The following is a 19,155-nucleotide window of genomic DNA, read 5'->3' on the forward strand; positions in this document are numbered from 1 at the left end:
CTGCTGTAGCTGCAAATACTTTTAAACTGAAACCTACCCCAATTCAAATGATACAACAATTTGTTCAGTTTGATGGTTTGCAGGACAAAAATCCCAACGCTCACTTGGCAAACTTTTTGGAACTATGTTATACATTTAAAATTAATGGCGTTTCTGATGACGACATTCACCTTCGATTATTCCCTTTTTCATTGAGAAACAAAGCTAAACAATGGTTGAATTTGTTACCACGAGGGTCAATCACTACTTGGGAACAAATGATCGAAAAGTTTTTATTAAAATATTTTCCGCTAGCTAAAACGGCTAAATTACGTAATGATATCTCTTCTTTTGTACAGATGGATTTAGAAACACTCTGCGATGCATAGGAGAGATACAAAGACCTCTTGAGAAGATGCTCTCACCATGGGTTGCCACTCTGGCTATAGGTTCAAACGTTTCATAATGGCCTAAATCCTTCGACTCGACAAATAGTTGATGCAGCCGCTAGTGGGACTATCAATAATAAAACACCTGAAGATGCTTATGAATTTATAGAAGAGATGTCACTGAATAATTATCAGTGGCAAGTCATGAGCACAAAAACAACAAAAGCAGCCGGCGTTTATAACATCGATTCGGTCACCATGCTCTCTAATCAGGTAGAACTCTTAAATAAGAAAATTGATGGTTTTCTTAGTTCTTCACAGGTTCACCCAGTAATGCAGTGCGAAGCAAGTGGAGGTGGATCAAGCAATTCAGAATACCTACCCTATGACCACAATAAGGAGAACGAGTAGTTAAATTACATGGGTAATAATCCTCGATCTCAAAATCCAACAACCACTCTACCAACAAGAGAAAAAGCCAAACCTTTGGGAGATGCTAACAAAATTTATCTCGGTATCAGAAACTCATTTTTAGAATACCGAGATACCACTTAAAAATCAACAAGCATCGATCCAAGGGCTCAAAACTCAAATAGGTCAGCTCGCTAAATTGATATCTGAATGACCATAGGGTAGCCTGCCGGGTAACACTGAATCTAACCCAATTGAGCAAATCAATGCAATTACCATTCAAGATGAGGAAGGGTTAGTTGCACCTAAACCAGAACAGCAGCAAGAAACTGTGGTAAGCAAAGGTAAGGGTGAGGTAGACCACAATGACCAAAAACTGATAAGTAAAGAGTACAAACCTCGTGTGCCATACCCAAACGCGATAGAAGAACAATTCAGTAAATTCCTTAAATTGTTAAAGAAATTACATATTAACTTACCGTTTATTGGAGCTCTTTCGCAGATGCCAAATGCAGTCAAATTCCTAAAAAAGCTTTTAACAAATAAGCAGAAGTTGGATGAGGCGTCACATATGGAGTTGAATGTGGTTTGCTCAGCCATACTACAGAGTAAGCTGGCCAACAAATTAAAAGATCCAGGGAGTTTTACGATTCCCTGTTTAATTGGTAGCCTAGATGTTAATAATGCTTTGGCTGATTTAAGGGCTAGTATTAATGTCATGCCTTACAAACTAGGATGAGTATTCAATTAGCCGATAAAACAATCAGATTTCCTAGGGGGATTATTGAAGATGTACTCGTTAAAATTGACAAATTTATATTCCCAATTGATTTCGTTGTTCTAAACATAGAAGAGGATAGTAACATTCCTTTAATTTTAGGGAGGCCCTTTTAAGCAACTGCTAGAACAATAATTGATGTTGGCACAGGTGAACTCACACTTCGTGTGGGAGACAAAACATCACCCTTCAAGCTTGTAATACGAGTAACACATCAAAAATTGAAAGTGGTTGTATAAATCATTCTACTAAAACTGACCATGTGGTGCAACCTACTTTGCAGGAAATAAGTTTGAAGAACCTACAAGAGCCATGTTCAAGCAAGAACAAAGGACCTATCTATGAAGAACGAACGCTACAAATCGAGGAACTAGATGAATGGCAGACACAGAAGTCGAGAACACCCGATAAACCAAAATTGAGCCAGGACGAGCTCAATACATCACCAAATCAACTTAAGGTTGGAGACAAAGTACTACTAGATGTAGCAGATCCTCGCATTACCACTTCTGAACCTAATGAAGAAGTTCCTCTCACGGTACTCAGTATTTTCTCATATGGTACAATCGAGGTAATTCACCTCAAATTTGAAACTTTTAAGGTAAACAATACTCGTCTTAAACCTTATATTGATAAAGTTGATAGCAGGGATAAGGAGTGTAAACTCCTCGAGCCACCATGATCACACACCAGAGAGGTAAGTCAAGCTTAGACTATAAATAAGTGCTTCTCGAGAGGCAACCCGAACACTAACAGTAATGATTTATTTAAATTCTAATTTTTCACATCTAACCTACTAAATGAGTCTTGAAACACAGGGTTTTCCCATCCACATGGCCAGGCACACGGGCGTGCCTTAGGCCGTGCTCACACTACAGGAGGAGACATGGTCGTGCGATATGGCCGTGTGAAAATAGGGCAAACATTTTTCCCCAACACGGGATGCGATAAGTCACCACGGCCGTGTGATAAGGCCCTGGGTAAACTGCCAAACCAACACGGGCGTGCGACACGCCCGTGTTTTGAAACCATAGGCGAACCTGTCAATTTATCACAGGCATTCGACACGCCCGTGCCCAGCCCCCATGGTCGACACTGTCAAACTAACACAGGCGTGGGCTATCATATATGAGCGGGGGAAAAGCGAACGAAGCAAGACACGGCCATGCGACACTGTAACACCCCCAAACCCCTTTGGACGTTATGACCGGATCGATCGCCACATTGATGCGTTCAAAACATTCCGACACTTAGTTTGGAAAAGTGAGTTAGTGTTGTAAAGACACTTTTAAAGGTAGGTTAAAGTGAATAGAAGCTGTGCACCGGTAGGAAACCGGGAAAAAGAGGAGGTGAGTCCGCTTGACCGCTTAAGTACCAAGCTCTTCCGGATCCAATCCTAGACATGCACACCACCATTGCCACACTCTAACATCTCGTATAATTTTGAGAAAATCGTTTGATTATGTCCGTCTTAAGAAAATGTTTAAGTTGAAAACGTTTGTTTAAAATATTTATTTCCTTGGAAAAACATTTACTTTATGAAACTTTTTGCGTCATCGTGATCTTTTAAAAATCAAGTAGTTTTTATAAAACGAACCCTAGTGCTAACCAGTTTAATAATCCCCAAAATAAAAATAATTAAAAAGAGGGCCTTATTACAACTTTAAACATAATAAAATAAAATAATCCAAATTAAATGCTAAACTTATTTAAAATTGGCAATCCATCTTCATGGCCACTCTGAATCCCGCTTGACTCCAAGTCCACCAATTCTAGGGCTCACTGCAAGGATGGAAGAGGAATGGGGTGAGTTTGGGAAAACTCGGTGTATCTGAAACCCATCCAAAGCCCAATTCACTCGAGCCCATTGGGCCTAAGCCCTATTCAGATAACAAGACACAGAGGTCAAGCCCTTTTCGAATCTGAGCAAGACCTTAGCCCTTTTAACAAAACAAGATGGCCCATAGGCCCGGTTTAGTAACATATGTAACAATATCAAGAATGAATGCAAGCCCAACTGGGAGACTACTCAACCCACCAACCGCTACACCGCCTGCACCAACCCTACACACCATGTGGGAATATCTCAACCCACCCAAATTTCACACACACACAGTTGCAACAAAGCACTCAAATTTCATCGATTGAGGCAAAGCCTCCAAGACGTGGATGAACCACTTTCAAGACTTCCTCCATTAATACCCCAACCCCATGCAACAGATATTAATAAAAGCATATCATGTAAAATACAACATTGATCAATCATGCGTTCACCAATTTAAACCCTAGGGTATATCGGTAATTTTACTCTTTAGGGTAATTTGGTAATTTTGCTCTTTAGGGGTAATTTCGTGATCTACGCTACTACACAAGCTAATTCAGTAATTTTAATAGATTTATGCAATTTGATTCCACCATCTACCTAATGTGCTAATTTGCCCATCTCTTACCCATATTGGTCCGTAAGCCCATTGGGCCCGATTTTGGCCCGTCGAGCCCCTTTTTCCAAATACGCTAAAACGCCACGCTGAACGTGCTTACCACCTTGCGGTGCCAGATCTAACAATTACTCTATGACTTGAGAGCATTCGATACCCACATGACCATGAAATGCCGGAATTTGGCATTTCGCTTTTGCCGAATTGAACTAAAGAAAGGGTGTTAAAGACACACCGATTTGCGACGATCGCTTTCGAGACCTCTTTCGATGTCCTACAATTTATTAGCACAGTTCTTATTTACAAACCATAATCACTAAACCCAAAACCTACTTATCCATGACCGAACCATGTCCCTAAAAAGCCTTTGAAACCTTACCTTTTGCCAAAATCGATAGCTAGCTCGAATCGATTGCTTCAATGAACCACGCCTTTAATTCAACGCTTAAGAAGACTCTAGTCACCGAAAGAAAACATCGTTACAATCCCTTAAGGCCATATGCCCAAATCTACGACCTCCTAGATTTTAGGGATTTGGCTTTTCGAAGTTGTAAAATAAGACTAGATCTCAAGTGATGAGCACTTACCACTTGTTCCTCTTTGATTTCTACGCAGATCCGATGCGATTTATCCTCTAAACGATGGTAGAACTCGAATCTAGAAGATCTGAAGTTTCGCTATAAGTCCCTAAATCTATGGTATTTCGCTTTTTAGGTGATGAAGAAGATGATGGTTTGAGGCTATAACCTTGGAGTAACGCTGTTGAACAGATATTAAGGGTTTAGAGAAGATGAATGTTGATCACAAGGAACAAAAATATCAAGGATTTGGCTTTGGAGAAATCGGCACAAGTAGTGAGTTTTCGTGATTTGACCTTTTAATGGCGATTGGTGATGAAGGTTTAATGGAAGATGGGATCGACAAAGAAGGTGAATAAGATGGTCGGAAGGTTTGGCTAGAAGGAGAAGCATAAAGGAAGAGAAAACATGGAGGAAAAGAGAAGAAGAAAATTCGCACAATGAGAAATAGACTTGTGTTTTCGGCTTTTGTGAGAATTTAAAAGATGAAAGAAAGCTTTCGGTGGCTAACCCTAATTCTCCAAGATAGAAAAGAAAAGAACCTAACCCTAATATTAAATTAGAGCAATCGGCCCATCTCTAAGGCCCTTGTCGAAATTTACTTGTGTGATCACATGCCTAGTACATGCCTAAAAATTAAAAGAAAAACAATATGCCTACCTTACAACTTGAACCTGGACCTCCAATTCCTTCCCAGCGCCACTTTTTAGGAACTTAGTGGCGTCACCTTGCCACTTTACCAAGGCCTTATTTGTGTCATAACTTACGCAGTTCTTCTTAAAAGCCCACTTAACCAAATCTCCTATTCACTTAAAAATCCCACCTTGATATTTTACCGTGTTTAGCTTAGTCTTGGGCCTTCTAAAGGTCTACTAACACATTTAAACATAATTCCAATATTTAAAACATGAAAATTTCAAGATTTACTAAAATCACAAAAACCCAAAAAAAATCCGAAAATCAAGGCATTACAACTAATATTTTTTTCCTTTCCGATAATAATAATAATTTTATAAATATATCTAATAATAAAAATTTCAAATATCAATAATACAAGAAATAATAATAATTTTCATAAAAATTTTCAAACATACATACAATAATATTTTTCTAATAATAATAATTTTATCTCATAATACTAATTAAAATTTCATAAAAATTTAAAATATCCGTAATAATAAATACAAGAAAAATTTTCTAGTGGTAATTTAATAAAATAAATTTTTTTTCGAAACGATAATATTTAAAACTTCCTAATTATTCACTTTTCTTCTATTCGAATCCCAGACTCAAAACCCAACTCTTCTAGGCCCCAAATTCAGGATGTTACAACTCTACCCTCCTTAAAAAAATTTCGTCCTCGAAATTTCAAACTATCAACTAACCGTATTACTCAAGTCAAACCACTATGCTTTCATCACAAGACTCGATTAAAAATAATTCTTAGTACGACCCAGAACATCTAATTACCGAAATAAAGAAACGTTTATCAGGCACGCATACAACTCGTAACATATATTTAAATAAAATAAACTTGGCAATCCCGAGCTCGATGCTCCTTGGACCCACATCTACGACATGCTCCTGTCTTCCTATGGCATTCACCCGAATGACGTCCGTTGCAGTCTTTGGAGATTGGATAGTTTGGTCGTGCCTTAACATGTTTCACAGAACGAGGCTTGGTTTTCTGAGAACTAGAATCCTTCCTTTTCTTACACTCCAAGCACCCTGCTTGAAGCGCTTCCCTAATTTCCTTAATTTTTGTATCCAATACTTCCTCTACCACTTTCCTTACTAACTTGGCCAGTGCCTCAGTACCAAGCTCTAAGTTACCGCTACCCAAAGTTGGCAGACTTTGCTTACCCCAGAATCCATATCAATGCTCTACATTACCAAGACACATATCAAATAATCTACAAAGGTCTCAAATATTTTACTATTTATTCACATGTCTTATGCAGAGATAGTATTTTCAAGTTTCTATTTTCACGTAATCATAGCCTAGCTACGCCTCTCAGTATTCTAGAGTTTTTAGGGTTACCCTAGTTATAATGTCATGATATGGTCTCAGTTCTATCTACAATAATATCTTAATACAAAGGTAATATGAGGAATGTAAATACTTACAGACTTGGTGCGTGGATTCATGTGCCACTTCTTTATCGATCCATAAAACCCATGTTTTTGTTTACCAAAATAAAACGATTTCATTTGAAAACACTTTTTTTTAAAACTATTGATTTAACCTCGTTCAATAGAAAAACTTTGAACATTTTGAAAAACCTATAGGAAAAACTTTTTTTAAAGATTTTCGTACCGATCCACAGTACCGAGTTGTTGCAACCTAGGCTCGATACCACTAAATGTAACACCCCAAACCCTACCGGACGTTATGACCGGATCCGATGCGCCACATTGATGCGTTCAAAACATTCCAGATTACTTAGTTTGGAAAAGTGAGTTAGTGTTGTAAAGACACTTTTAAAGGTAGGTTAAAGTGAATAGAAGTCATGCACGGGTAGGAAACCAGAAAAAGAGGAGGTGAGTCCGCTTGACCGCTTAAGTACCAAGCTCTTCCGGATCCAATCCTAGACATGCACACCACCATTGCCACACTCTAACATCTCGTATAATTTTGAGAAAATCGTTTGATTATGTCCGTCTTAAGAAAATGTTTAAGTTGAAAACGTTTGTTTAAAATATTTATTTCCTTGGAAAAACATTTACTTTATGGAAACTTTATGGCGTCATCGTGATCTTTTAAAAATCAAGTAGTTTTATAAAACGAACCCTAGTGCTAACCAGTTTAATAATCCCCAAAATAAAAATAATTAAAAAGAGCGGCCTTATTACAACTTTAAACATAATAAAAATAAAATAATCCAAATTAAATGCTAAACTTATTTAAAATTGGCAATCCATCTTCATGGCCACTCTGAATCCTTGACTCCAAGTCCACCAATTCTAGGGCTCACCGCAAGGATGGAAGAGGAATGGGGTGAGTTTGGGAAAACTCAGTATATCTGAAACCCATCCAAAGCCCAATTCAGCTCGAGCCCATTGGGCCTAAGCCCTATTCAGATAATAAGATACAAGAGGTCAAGCCCTTTTCGAATCACAAGAGCAAGACCTTAGCCCTTTTTAACAAAAGCAAGATGGCCTATAGGCCCGATTCAAGAATATATGTAACAATATCAAGAATGAATGCAAGCCCAACTGGGAGACTACTCAACCCACCAACCGCTACACCGCCTGCACCAACCCTACACACCATGTGGGGAATATCTCAACCCACCCACACACACCACAGTTGCTAAAAGAACGCACTCAAATTTCATCGATTGAGGCAAAGCCTCCAAGACGTGGATGAACCACTTTCAAGACTTCCTCCATTAATACCCCAACCCCATGCAACAGATATTAATAAAAGCATATCATGTAAAATACAACATTGATCAATCATGCGATTCACCAATTTAAACCCTAGGGGTATATCGGTAATTTTACTCTTTAGGGTAATTTGGTAATTTTGCTCTTTAGGGGTAATTTCGTGATCTACGCTACTACACAAGCTAATTCAGTAATTTTAATAGATTTATGCAATTTGATTCCACCATCTACCTAATGTGCTAATTTGCCCATCTCTTACCCATATTGGTCCGTAGCCCATTGGGCCCGCTTTTGGCCCGTCGAGCCCTTTTTCCGAAATACGCTAAAACGTCACGTGAACGTGCTTACCACCTTGCGGTGCCAGATCTAACAATTACTCTATGACTTGAGAGCATTCGCATACCCACATGACCATGAAATGCGGAATTTGACATTTCGGCTTTCTTAATTGAACTAAAGAAAGGGTGTTCGGTAGACACACCGATTTGCGACGACTACTTACGAGACCTCTTCGATGTCCTACAATTTATTAGCACAGTTCTTATTTACAAACCATAATCACTAAACCCAAAACCTACTTATCCATGACCGAACCATGTCCCTAAAAAGCCTTTGAAACCTTACCTTTTGCCAAAATCGATAGCTAGCTCGAATCGATTGCTTCAATGAACCACGCCTTTAATTCAACGCTTAAGAAGACTCTAGTCACCGAAAGAAAACATCGTTACAATCCCTTAAGGCCATATGCCCAAATCTACACCTCCCTAGATTTTAGGGATTTCGCTTTTCAAGTTGTAAAATAAGACTAGATCTGAAGTGATGAGCACTTACCACTTGTTCCTCTTTGATTTCTATGCAGATCCGATGCGATTTATCCTCTAAACGATGGTAGAACTCGAATCTAGAAGATCTGAAGTTTCGCTATAAGTCCCTAAATCTATGGTATTTCGCTTTTTAGGTGATGAAAAGATGATGGTTTGAGGCTATAACCTTGGAGTAACGTTGTTTACGGATATTAAGGGTTTAGAGAAGATGAATGTTGATCACAAGGAACAAAAATATGAAGGATTTGGCTTTGGAGAAATCGGCACAAGTAGTGAGTTTTCGTGATTTCGACCTTTTAATGGCGATTAGTGATGAAGGTTTAATGGAAGATGGGATCGACAAAGAAGGTGAATAAGATGGTCGAAGGTTTGGCTAGAAGGAGAAGCATAAAGGAAGAGAAAACATGGAGGAAAAGAGAAGAAGAAAATTCGCACAATGAGAAATAGACTTGTGTTTTCGGCTTTGTGAGAATTGAGAAAAGATGAAAGAAAGCTTTCGGTGGCTAACCCTAATTCTCCAAGATAGAAAAGAAAAGAACCTAACCCTAATATTAAATTAGAGCAATCGCCCATCTCTAAGGCCCTTGTCGAAATTTACTTGTGTGATCACATGCCTAGTACATGCCTAAAAATTAAAAGAAAAACAATATGCCTACCTTACAACTTGAACCTGGACCTCCAATTCCTTCCCAGCGCCACTTTTTAGGAACTTAGTGGCGCCACCTTGCCACTTTACCAAGGCCTTATTTGTGTCATAACTTACGCAGTTCTTCTTAAAAGCCCACTTAACCAAATCTCCTATTCACTTAAAAATCCCACCTTGATATTTTACCGTGTTTAGCTTAGTCTTGGGCCTTCTAAAGGTCTACTAACACATTTAAACATAATTCCAATATTTAAAACATGAAAATTTCAAGATTTACTAAAAATCACAAAAACCCAAAAAAAAAATCCCGAAAATCAAGGCATTACAACTAATATTTTTTTTCCTTTCCGATAATAATAATAATTTTATAAATATATCTAATAATAAAAATTTCAAATATCAATAATACAAGTAAATAATAATAATTTTCATAAAATTTTCAAACATACATACAAGTAATATTTTTCTAATAATAATAATTTTATCTCATAATACTAATTAAAATTTCATAAAAATTTAAAATATCCGTAATAATAAATACAAGAAAATTTTCTAGTGGTAATTTAATAAAATAATTTTTTTTTCAAACGATAATATTTAAAACTTCCTAATTATTCAGCTTTTCTTCTATTCGAATCCCAGACTCAAAACCCAACTCTTCTAGGCCCCAAATTCAGGATGTTACAGACACGGCCGTGTGCACTGACACGCCCAAGGAACATAAGCGTGGGGCGAATGTCAGACACGCCTAAATTTAAAAATCACAAAACACACGGGCGTACCCCACGGCCGTGTGCCCCAAAATCTATATAAACCCCTCACTATTCATCACCTCCCTCCCCAAAAATCCCTAACCGTAGCCGTTGTAACTCCACACGCCCTACCTGCCATGCCCGTGCGCCACCTACAATACTGTTTCTGACGACCCAAGCTTCTCTCTTTTGCATTTTTTTACTCTTTTGTCTTTATTTTCTTTAAATATTTTGGCCATTTCATGATTTCTCTAATCCATTTGACTATATTAAGTGAATATTCATAGTAGAATAATAATACTTATGCATGTCATTAAAGAATATTGCCATTTTTCATACTACATTCATCCATTTTTCTCGTTTCCATGGATTTTATGCTTACCCACATGCATTCATACATTAGATATTCCAGTCATATTATTCTCATAGTCCTATTTTAATATTTTTATACTTGATTTATTTGTTTTAGTTTTGTTCTCTTCATCTAATACGCGAGTCTCATGAAATATTCCTCTTTAGTTTCGCGTTTCCATACAATTTTGGGGGTGTATTGGTTGAACTTCGACTTTTCAATGCAGCTATTCAACGTCATCCTCATGTGGTAAGGAAATCGTTGTCCCGCCTTAAAGAAAAGGAAAGGAGCAGCGTCATCCTTGGGTCCTACCGTGAAGTTTAGACCCCATTTCCTCGAGTTCCCCTTGGGACCCTATGTAATATCCTGAATTAGGGCTTAATCGGAATAGTGGTTTCGTGACCACAAATCTGAGATAGAAATAATTATTTTACAATGATTTTGATGTTTATGATATGATTGCATGATTGTGTGAAAATTTCGTGATGAAATTCTATGCCTAAAGTGCTTAAATTCAAAGTAGGGACTAAATCGAATAAGTTGCAAAACTTGCATTCTAGAAGTTTTTAGTATGAAATTGTTTTGGAATATTAATTAAGAGGTCTTAAATAGCAATTTGACCAATTTTAAGTTCATGGACAAAATTAGGACATGGAAGGAATTTTTGGAAAGTTTAGTAGTAAGGGTATTTTGGTCATTTAGTTATTAAAATGAATTAAAAACAAAATTGAAAGCCAATTTTTGTCCATCTTCTTCATTAGGCCGAAATTTCAAGGGTTCTCCATAGCTAGGGTTTGTTTCAAGCTTCCAAGCTCCATAGTAAGTGATTCCAAGCCCCGTTTTTAATGTTCTTTACGTTTTTGGAATCCCGGAAGCTCGATTAAGCTTATGCTAGCAATAATTCAACCTAGGGTTTATATTTGGAAAAATACCCATAGGTGAAATTTGTGTATTTTGATGTTTTATGATAGAATATGGGGTTTTAAATTATGTTAGACAACTTGTGCTACTCGATTTTTAGTGAAAACGAGTAAAAGGGCTTAATCGACAAAAATACCTAATAGTCACAAGTATATGTTAGAGAGAGAATTTGATGTTGCCATAGAAGGGAAAAGTGATCAGCATGTTATAAAACATAAGAATAAGGAATAAAGTTTAATTCCCGAGCCTAGGGGCAAAAGTGTAATTATGCAAAAGTTTAGGGGAAAAAGTGTAATTTTTTTAAAGTTCGTATTAAATGCTGTTTTGATAAATGTATGTTTAAATAAGATTAATTTGGTATTATAGATCAAGAAAAACGAGATTCAAGTCGTGATCGAGGAAAAGAAAAGATTGTGGACTAAATTGCAAAATCTTTATATTTTGGTACCAAGGTAAGTTCATGTGTAAATAATGTAGCATAAATGTTATTTTTAAGTTATTAATGTTAATTATATGATATACTGATTTTTAATCGTGAAATATTATGCTTTGTGGTTAATGTTGAGTAATATGCAAATTATATTTACTACTTGATAAATATGAATTGCTACCGAGTATCGGTTCTGATATTCCATGGAAGACGGCAAATGTGAGATCGAGGGAAAAAGCCCGTTTGAACCTTAGGAATAGATTAGGATACAAGTGACATGTCACTAGGATGGTTGAGCATCCGAACTCATTGAGTTGAGTCCGAGTTCACCTATGGATGCGAATGTCCGAACTCGTTGAGTTGAGTCCAAGTTCGTGAGATGTAACTAGGCATCTGAACTCGTTGAGTTGAGTCCGAGTTCATTTATGGATGCGAACGCCTGAGCTCGTTGAGTTGAGTCCGAGTTCACTTAGGGGCGGGTTACATGATTTCTTGATTACATATGAGGCACTTATGTGCAAATTATCCGTGTATCCGAGTTGTATTCCGATGTGTTCAACGGGTGATATTTCTAGTTTAATGGAAGAGCACTTAAGATATAAGTGACGTTTTGGGTAAGTGTTGTGAAATGGACACTTTGGACAGGTATGTTCTTAACCCTCGGGTTGAAAATAGATACAACAACGATAAGGTGGTAAGATGATGAATGATGTTTAAAGATGTGATATATGTTTTGGTGGTACCATGCTAAAGTTGTTTGGTATATTTGTATTGTTATGTTACTTGTTATTTACATATGAACTTACTAAGCATTTATGCTTATCCTTCCTTTTCATTCACTGTAGTTTTGAACAAGCCGGCTCAGGAATCGGGACAGGTCGAAAGTTCGATCACACTATCCAAAGGACTTTTATCTTGGTAAATGGCTTGTACAACTACTTAAGTATGGCATGTATAGCAATATACCTGTTTTGTGTAAATAATTTTATGATATGGCCATGTTTGGTTGAGAAAATGTTTGATATTGATAAGTCATGGTGATGGCTAATTTAGATCATGTTTGATATCATGGAAGTTTAACAGGTTATCTAGTTCATAAAAATTCATGGAAAGATGAAACTTGCCTTAAAATAGAATATTGCTGCAGCAATGACATGAATTTGAAAAATCACTAAAAATAGTATAAATAGAACTAAATTATGAGTAAGTTATGAAATTGAAGCTTAATGAGTCTATTTTCGTATGGATTGAACAAAACAGGAATATAAATTATATTTTATGAGATATTTAAACTTTTGCGAAACAGGGCCAAAGTGATTTCTGGATCTCCTGTTCGAATTTAACAATTCATAATAAATTTTACTAAAATAATTAGAAGTTGTTAACTATATATACAGATTCCTTATTGAGTCTAGTTTTAATATAAACAAACCTCATAGTCATTGAAATTTGTTATAGAGATATATCTGATTCGTAATACACAGAGGTCGAGCAATTGAACCACAAACAGGGATACTTTAATTAATAAACTATACTAATTAGCCCAATAAAAATTCTATAAAAAAATTAGTAAATATATATATGAGTCTAAATTCAGGAAAATTTACGGATCTTGATTTGAGTTTCAGTAACTCGAGATATGATTTTTCTTGTAAGCTGTGACGTGAGTAGCTAGAAAGCTGTGAATGTAGAAACAAATGATTTGAAGTTCTTAAATTGATAAATTATGTTCGGTAACCCCTCAAGCTCGACTCCGGTGATGGTCTTGGGCGTGGGGGCGTTACACCCTAGGAGGAGCTATTTTAGATATTATGGGCCTGACCCCTAGGTGTGGGCTGCTGCATTGACTGGGCTGCACTTGAACAAATTCAGATGGCTGACGCGGTGTGAGCCCTCCTGACGATTGAACTGTAGGGGCTTTTCTTTGAGATCATCTAGCCGATATACCTCGAGTTTACGATGGAACTATGCTTGACCTTCCATCTCCAAGTTGTCATGACAAACTTTTGCTATCCTGAAACGGTCCAGTTCCGCCTTGGTGGTCTAGTGCGCTAGTTGAGCGTACCCGAGTTCGGGATTGCACTAGGGCTGTACACGAAGGAGTTCATAGACGACAATGAACTTGACACCCTCCACCGCCACATCCACTACTCACCCTAAAAGTGTTGGAAGGACCTCGTCCCTACCTCGGCCTGCTATAATCTTAGCCGCTCTAAGGCATCGGCCCTCGCCCCATCCCTGTGATACCTACACGCCATCTTGGCCCAGACTCTGACGGGACGACGAGAGAGCACTGGCATCGTCAACACTCACGATGCTTATTTCCTATGGAGCATGGAGAACGGGCACGTCTTCAACCCTGCCTACTTCATCGCCTTCGCCATCCACCATCAGACAGAGCGCATAGGAGAGGGGTCATCTCTATCGGGCCTTATGTAACTTGATTGGTACGACACTTTGGGCTCCTCAACACAGCGGCACAATCATCCTCCCTTACTCTCGGAGGCCAGATGTCTCCACAGGGCATCTCGAGCATGCTAAACATGAGGATGATTAAGAAACGACATGGCACCTACCTTTCTCAGTACTGCCTTGTCCAGTCCACAGAGGAAGAGGACCCAGAGGACATTACTGATGATGTCCCTCCACGTCATGAGGACCCACCGTCTCAGCCACCACTCATCCATCGTCCAGTTCATGCGGCGGCTTCATACTGTGACTTCTTTAAGCACCTTACTCGATTTGAGCAGCAGTGTTTTTAGCGTTTTGATCACATTGATGCTACACTTCATCAGATTTGTCAGCACCTTCACATCTCATCGCCACCACCACCTTGCGAACCATCCGGTGAGATAATGTTTAAAAAAATTTATTTATTATTTTTATTATCACTTTTATCTTTATTTATCTTATTTAAATACTTTTTATTTCATTTTCTTTTATTATTATTTTAATTTTAGTTTTGTAATTTTTATTGAATACTTTATAATTTCGGCTATTTCATTACGAGTAATTATGCTTTCTTATATTTTTTAAAAAGTTCCTGATTTTATCATAGTTATAAAGAGCTCCAAAGCTCATCATCACATAGGAACTAAAAACTCCACTGGCAAAGGTTCTCCACAACTGCCATGTCCTGCTCGACCACGACCATAGCTACCACCAGATATAATATTCTTTTGGCGTAAGACTTATGGACTAATGAACCTCTACCACCGCTGGAGTATCCTCCTCCACTCTCATCATTACTTTGGCCGATTATTCTCCATAACTCTAAATCAAGGAGTTCATTCATCATTCAGGAAGTTTCACTTCTCTCCCTATTTTATGATTATTTATCTATATTTTTCAATATATCTATCTTTATACATTGAGGGCAATGTACATCTTAAGTGTGGGGGGTCTTTCATATCATCATTAGAAATCCCTGAATTTTGTCTTATTCTCACGTGAATCACTCGTATCACTATTAGAATAAATTTTAATTAATTTATGATTTTTATTGATATGTCTTGAATTAAAACATAGGCATTTATGCATTGATTGTTTAAACTTTAATACATTAGGGAACCAAGCATGATAAGTTGATTTTTGAAGAATTATAAATTTTTAGTTTGTTTCCCTAAGTTTAGGTATTATCGTGAGTTGAAATTCACAAGTTTAAGCATCAAAAAGCCATAATTTTTGTGAGATCTTGAGCTTTTAGAGCATATTTTATTTCTTTCATGCTCACTTTTATTATGAGTGCATCAGTATTGATTTGTTATTCTAGAACTTGCTTGATTATGCATGTCAAGACCACACCATTTGATTTGATATGTCAAAATGATAAAGGCACTTAGGTTTAACCCACTCACTCCAAAAAAGCCTACCGTTAAAATTGACCCTTAGTAAACCCCTTTGAGCCTAACAAGCCATTAATTGATTTACCCTCAATATTAACCCATAACCCATTATTGTTGAAATCCCTTAATTTGATCCCTATTTTTGTCAAGATTTGATTTGAACTAATTTCTTAGCTATGTTTTTCTCTTCTATGTTTTTGACTTGTTCTTAAAAAAAATAAAAAAATACTTCAACACATATTAGTAGTAATTTGTCATTTTTGAGCTTGAGTGTTAATTCCATGTTCTGAGAAGAAGCTCACTTGTATTCAACTGATGACTGGTTATTTTTCTAGCTAGGTAATTTTTCAATTCAATCTCGATTCTAACCTTTTCTTTCAACTTGTGACCACACCCTCTAAAAAAAGCCACATTACAACCCTCTAAAAGACCTTTTTGATTGATGTATCAGCTCAATTTATAGTGGTGGAGATTTGATTTTCAAGCAAGCCTATGGCAATAGCTTTTCATATTGACTAATGAGTGCTTTAATTGATGTCCTTAAACACCTTGAGTGATTTGAGTGAATCTTTAGTGAGGATGTTAAACTCTATGATATTTTGATCAAAGGTAATCACTTAGATAAGGGGAAACACCTATGTTTTCGTGATAAAATGCTAAAACTTTGATGTACTTTTAATTGAATTTTCAATGTATGAATACTTATGGGTTATTTTGAGATATTATTGATAGGGATTATAAATTGAGAAGAATTTATTTTGATTCTGAGTTGAGGATTTTGCTTGAGGACAAGCAAACGCTTAAGTGTGGGGGTATTTGATAAACCGTAATTTATACATATTTTTTTCCCATGCCTAGCACATTTATGGATGGTTTCTCCTTAGATTTGATGAATTCGATGCTCGTAATCCTTTAATTTCATGTTTTATACTTAGGTGAGCATAGGAGAGTAAAAAGAGCGAGAAACGGGCCGAAAATGGAGAAAATAGACCCACTTGGGATATCAACACGGCCTGAACTTCCTCACACGGCCGTGTCACACAGTCATGTCCCTTTGGCAGGATCGAAGCATGACTTACATGGGTAGACTACATGCCCGCGCCTATTCAACAGCCTTGAACACAGGCTGGAGTAATCGTACACGGGCGTGTCCCTGCCGAGCCCAAGTATAACCCTATTCAAAAAAGGCCAATTTTGAGGGCTCTTAGGCATTCTAAAGCCTATTTAAACACCTGAGGAGGCACTTAGGAAGGGGAACGCAGAGTAGGAGGCAAGGAATTACTCAAGGGAAGCCGATTGGTCCATCTCAGAAGCCGGATTCATCATCAAGATTGAAGATCTCCATTCAATTTCCATTAAGGGGTTTTGGGTTTTCTTTATGTTTTGTATTCATTATTTTTCTACGTTGTTTTCTTATATAATTATGAACTAAACCCCCTAATCTGAATTGTATGATAAATATTTGACTTGTTCTTAATTATGTGTTCTTAATTCTTGTTTTGATATTCCAGGATATTGATTCGAGTTAATGCTCTTATTCAGACGATGAATAGACCCTGTCTAAAAGTAAATTTTTCATAATTAATCGGATTTTATTGCACGCCTAGCGATTGGGTGATAAGATTTTTCCAGATTAAGGTGAAACCTAATAAGGGGATCCATAGATCGAGTTAATGCAACACTAGGTGTTAATTAGAAAGAGATTTCAATTAATCAATCTAGGGTTAGACGTTATTAGTCTCGAGAGAGATAATAATATAACTTAGGGATTTTTACGGATCAAGTCAAATGAATAAATCATCTGATTCAGAGTCAAATAACAAGTGAAGTCTAGGTGGATTTTTCCTTGGGTAATATCTTAATCAATCGAATTTTCCCAAAAGCTTTTCCCCAATTTCTCTCTGTGCACTCTTAGTTTAGTTAACTAATTTAGATAAACAAATCCCTTAATTTTTACGCTAGATAATAAAAAGAAAGTAATTACTAGTACTCTTGGTTCCTTTGGGTTCAACAATCCGGTCTTGCTAAAGCTATACTACTGTTCGATAGGTACACTTGCCTTCGTCGTGATAATAGTTAGTTTCAAGAATGCTTAATTATAATTTTTTAAAACCTGTCGCGAATATCACGAATCAATATTTGATTTTAACTGGAAAGACCATTGATGTGGGAAAAATCATCCTACGAGAGGTAAGGAATTGTGCCACTAGACGTTCAAGCCCCGCTTACTTCCCCTTTATGATAACAATTTTGTGCTTAAAAGTTGAGATTCTTGCGAACGTAAAGAAGACAGGGTATAGTCAGGGTACAATCACAGATTGGGACCTCTACCAAGTAGCTGGAGATTCTGTTCTACAGGAGCGAGTTGAAGAAAGTGACGATTCTGATGAAGAGGAAGAAGATACCACAGAGATCAAGCTAATATAATCGGCTGAAGTCCCTGATAAGGTGGAACCAAAAGAACCAGAAATTGAGCCCGATGACGAAACTTCAATATTTAGAGCTCAACCACCTACCCCAGATCTTTGAGATGAACTGTCAAAGTTGATGGACATAATGCAGCATACGCAATGGTAGCAACAAGCTTACTGGGGATACTCAAAAATAAGGCTTGACTCGATGAGAAGTGCTCTTAAGAAAATTTACAATGACCTGTTTATTTTTGTGCCTGAATTTCCAGATTTTATATTTCAACCATGAAGTCCATTATTGAAGAAGGAGCGAAGCAATTCAGCAAAGGCGATAGTGTTGGAGCAAAAGATAAGTCAAATTCGAAAAGGTCTGCAAATAAACAAAGGGGGGATCTTGACTTTATTTTATTTCTGTTCTTAGGTCATTTTAGGATTAAGTTAATTAGGAATTTTTTTATTTTAAATTAAAAGAGGAAAATCACTAATAAAATTTGAGCAAGTCACGAAGTATAAAGTGTGGCAATGGGTATATACATGTCTAGGATTGGATTTAGAAAAGAGCTTGGTACTTAAGCAGTCAAATTGACTCACCTCCTCTTTTCTAGAATCCTACCTAGTGTATAGTATCTATTCACTTTAAACAATAAGAACGTTGTTCATTTTAAGTTGGGGGGACCGAAAATTTGAATTATTTCCACTCAGAATAAATTTTTCTATTAATTATGATTAGGATATATTTTGTTCAATAATTTGAAATTTTGTTAAGTATGCTATACTTTAGTATGAATAAAGCTCTATTATTTCAATGAATTGTTATGTTAGCTTAATAATGATATAAATGTATTTTTAATAAAGCATGCAAATCACACCATAAAATTTTAGTTTCTTATGAAAGTTAGGCACGCATGAAAGTTTAAGTCCTTAGAATTGACTTAGTAGTTTCTTAAGGTGAAATCCTATGAAGCATGGAATGCTGGAAATGATTTAGGCAACTTTTTTTTGGACCGCTTG

The 19,155-nt window shown here is 36.9% G+C and overlaps 1 non-coding gene across 1 annotated transcript; it reads right to left on the bottom strand.

Annotated features, from left to right (window-relative positions):
• Positions 1–305: 305 nt before the first annotated feature.
• LOC128292440 (small nucleolar RNA R71) lies at positions 306–412 on the bottom strand. Its single transcript, XR_008282425.1, has one exon. It is a non-coding gene; the product is annotated as a small nucleolar RNA R71 (small nucleolar RNA).
• Positions 413–19,155: the final 18,743 nt, after the last annotated feature.

The sequence above is a fragment of the Gossypium arboreum genome, chromosome 4 (assembly GCF_025698485.1).
Source record: "Gossypium arboreum isolate Shixiya-1 chromosome 4, ASM2569848v2, whole genome shotgun sequence".
NCBI lineage: Eukaryota > Viridiplantae > Streptophyta > Magnoliopsida > Malvales > Malvaceae > Gossypium > Gossypium arboreum.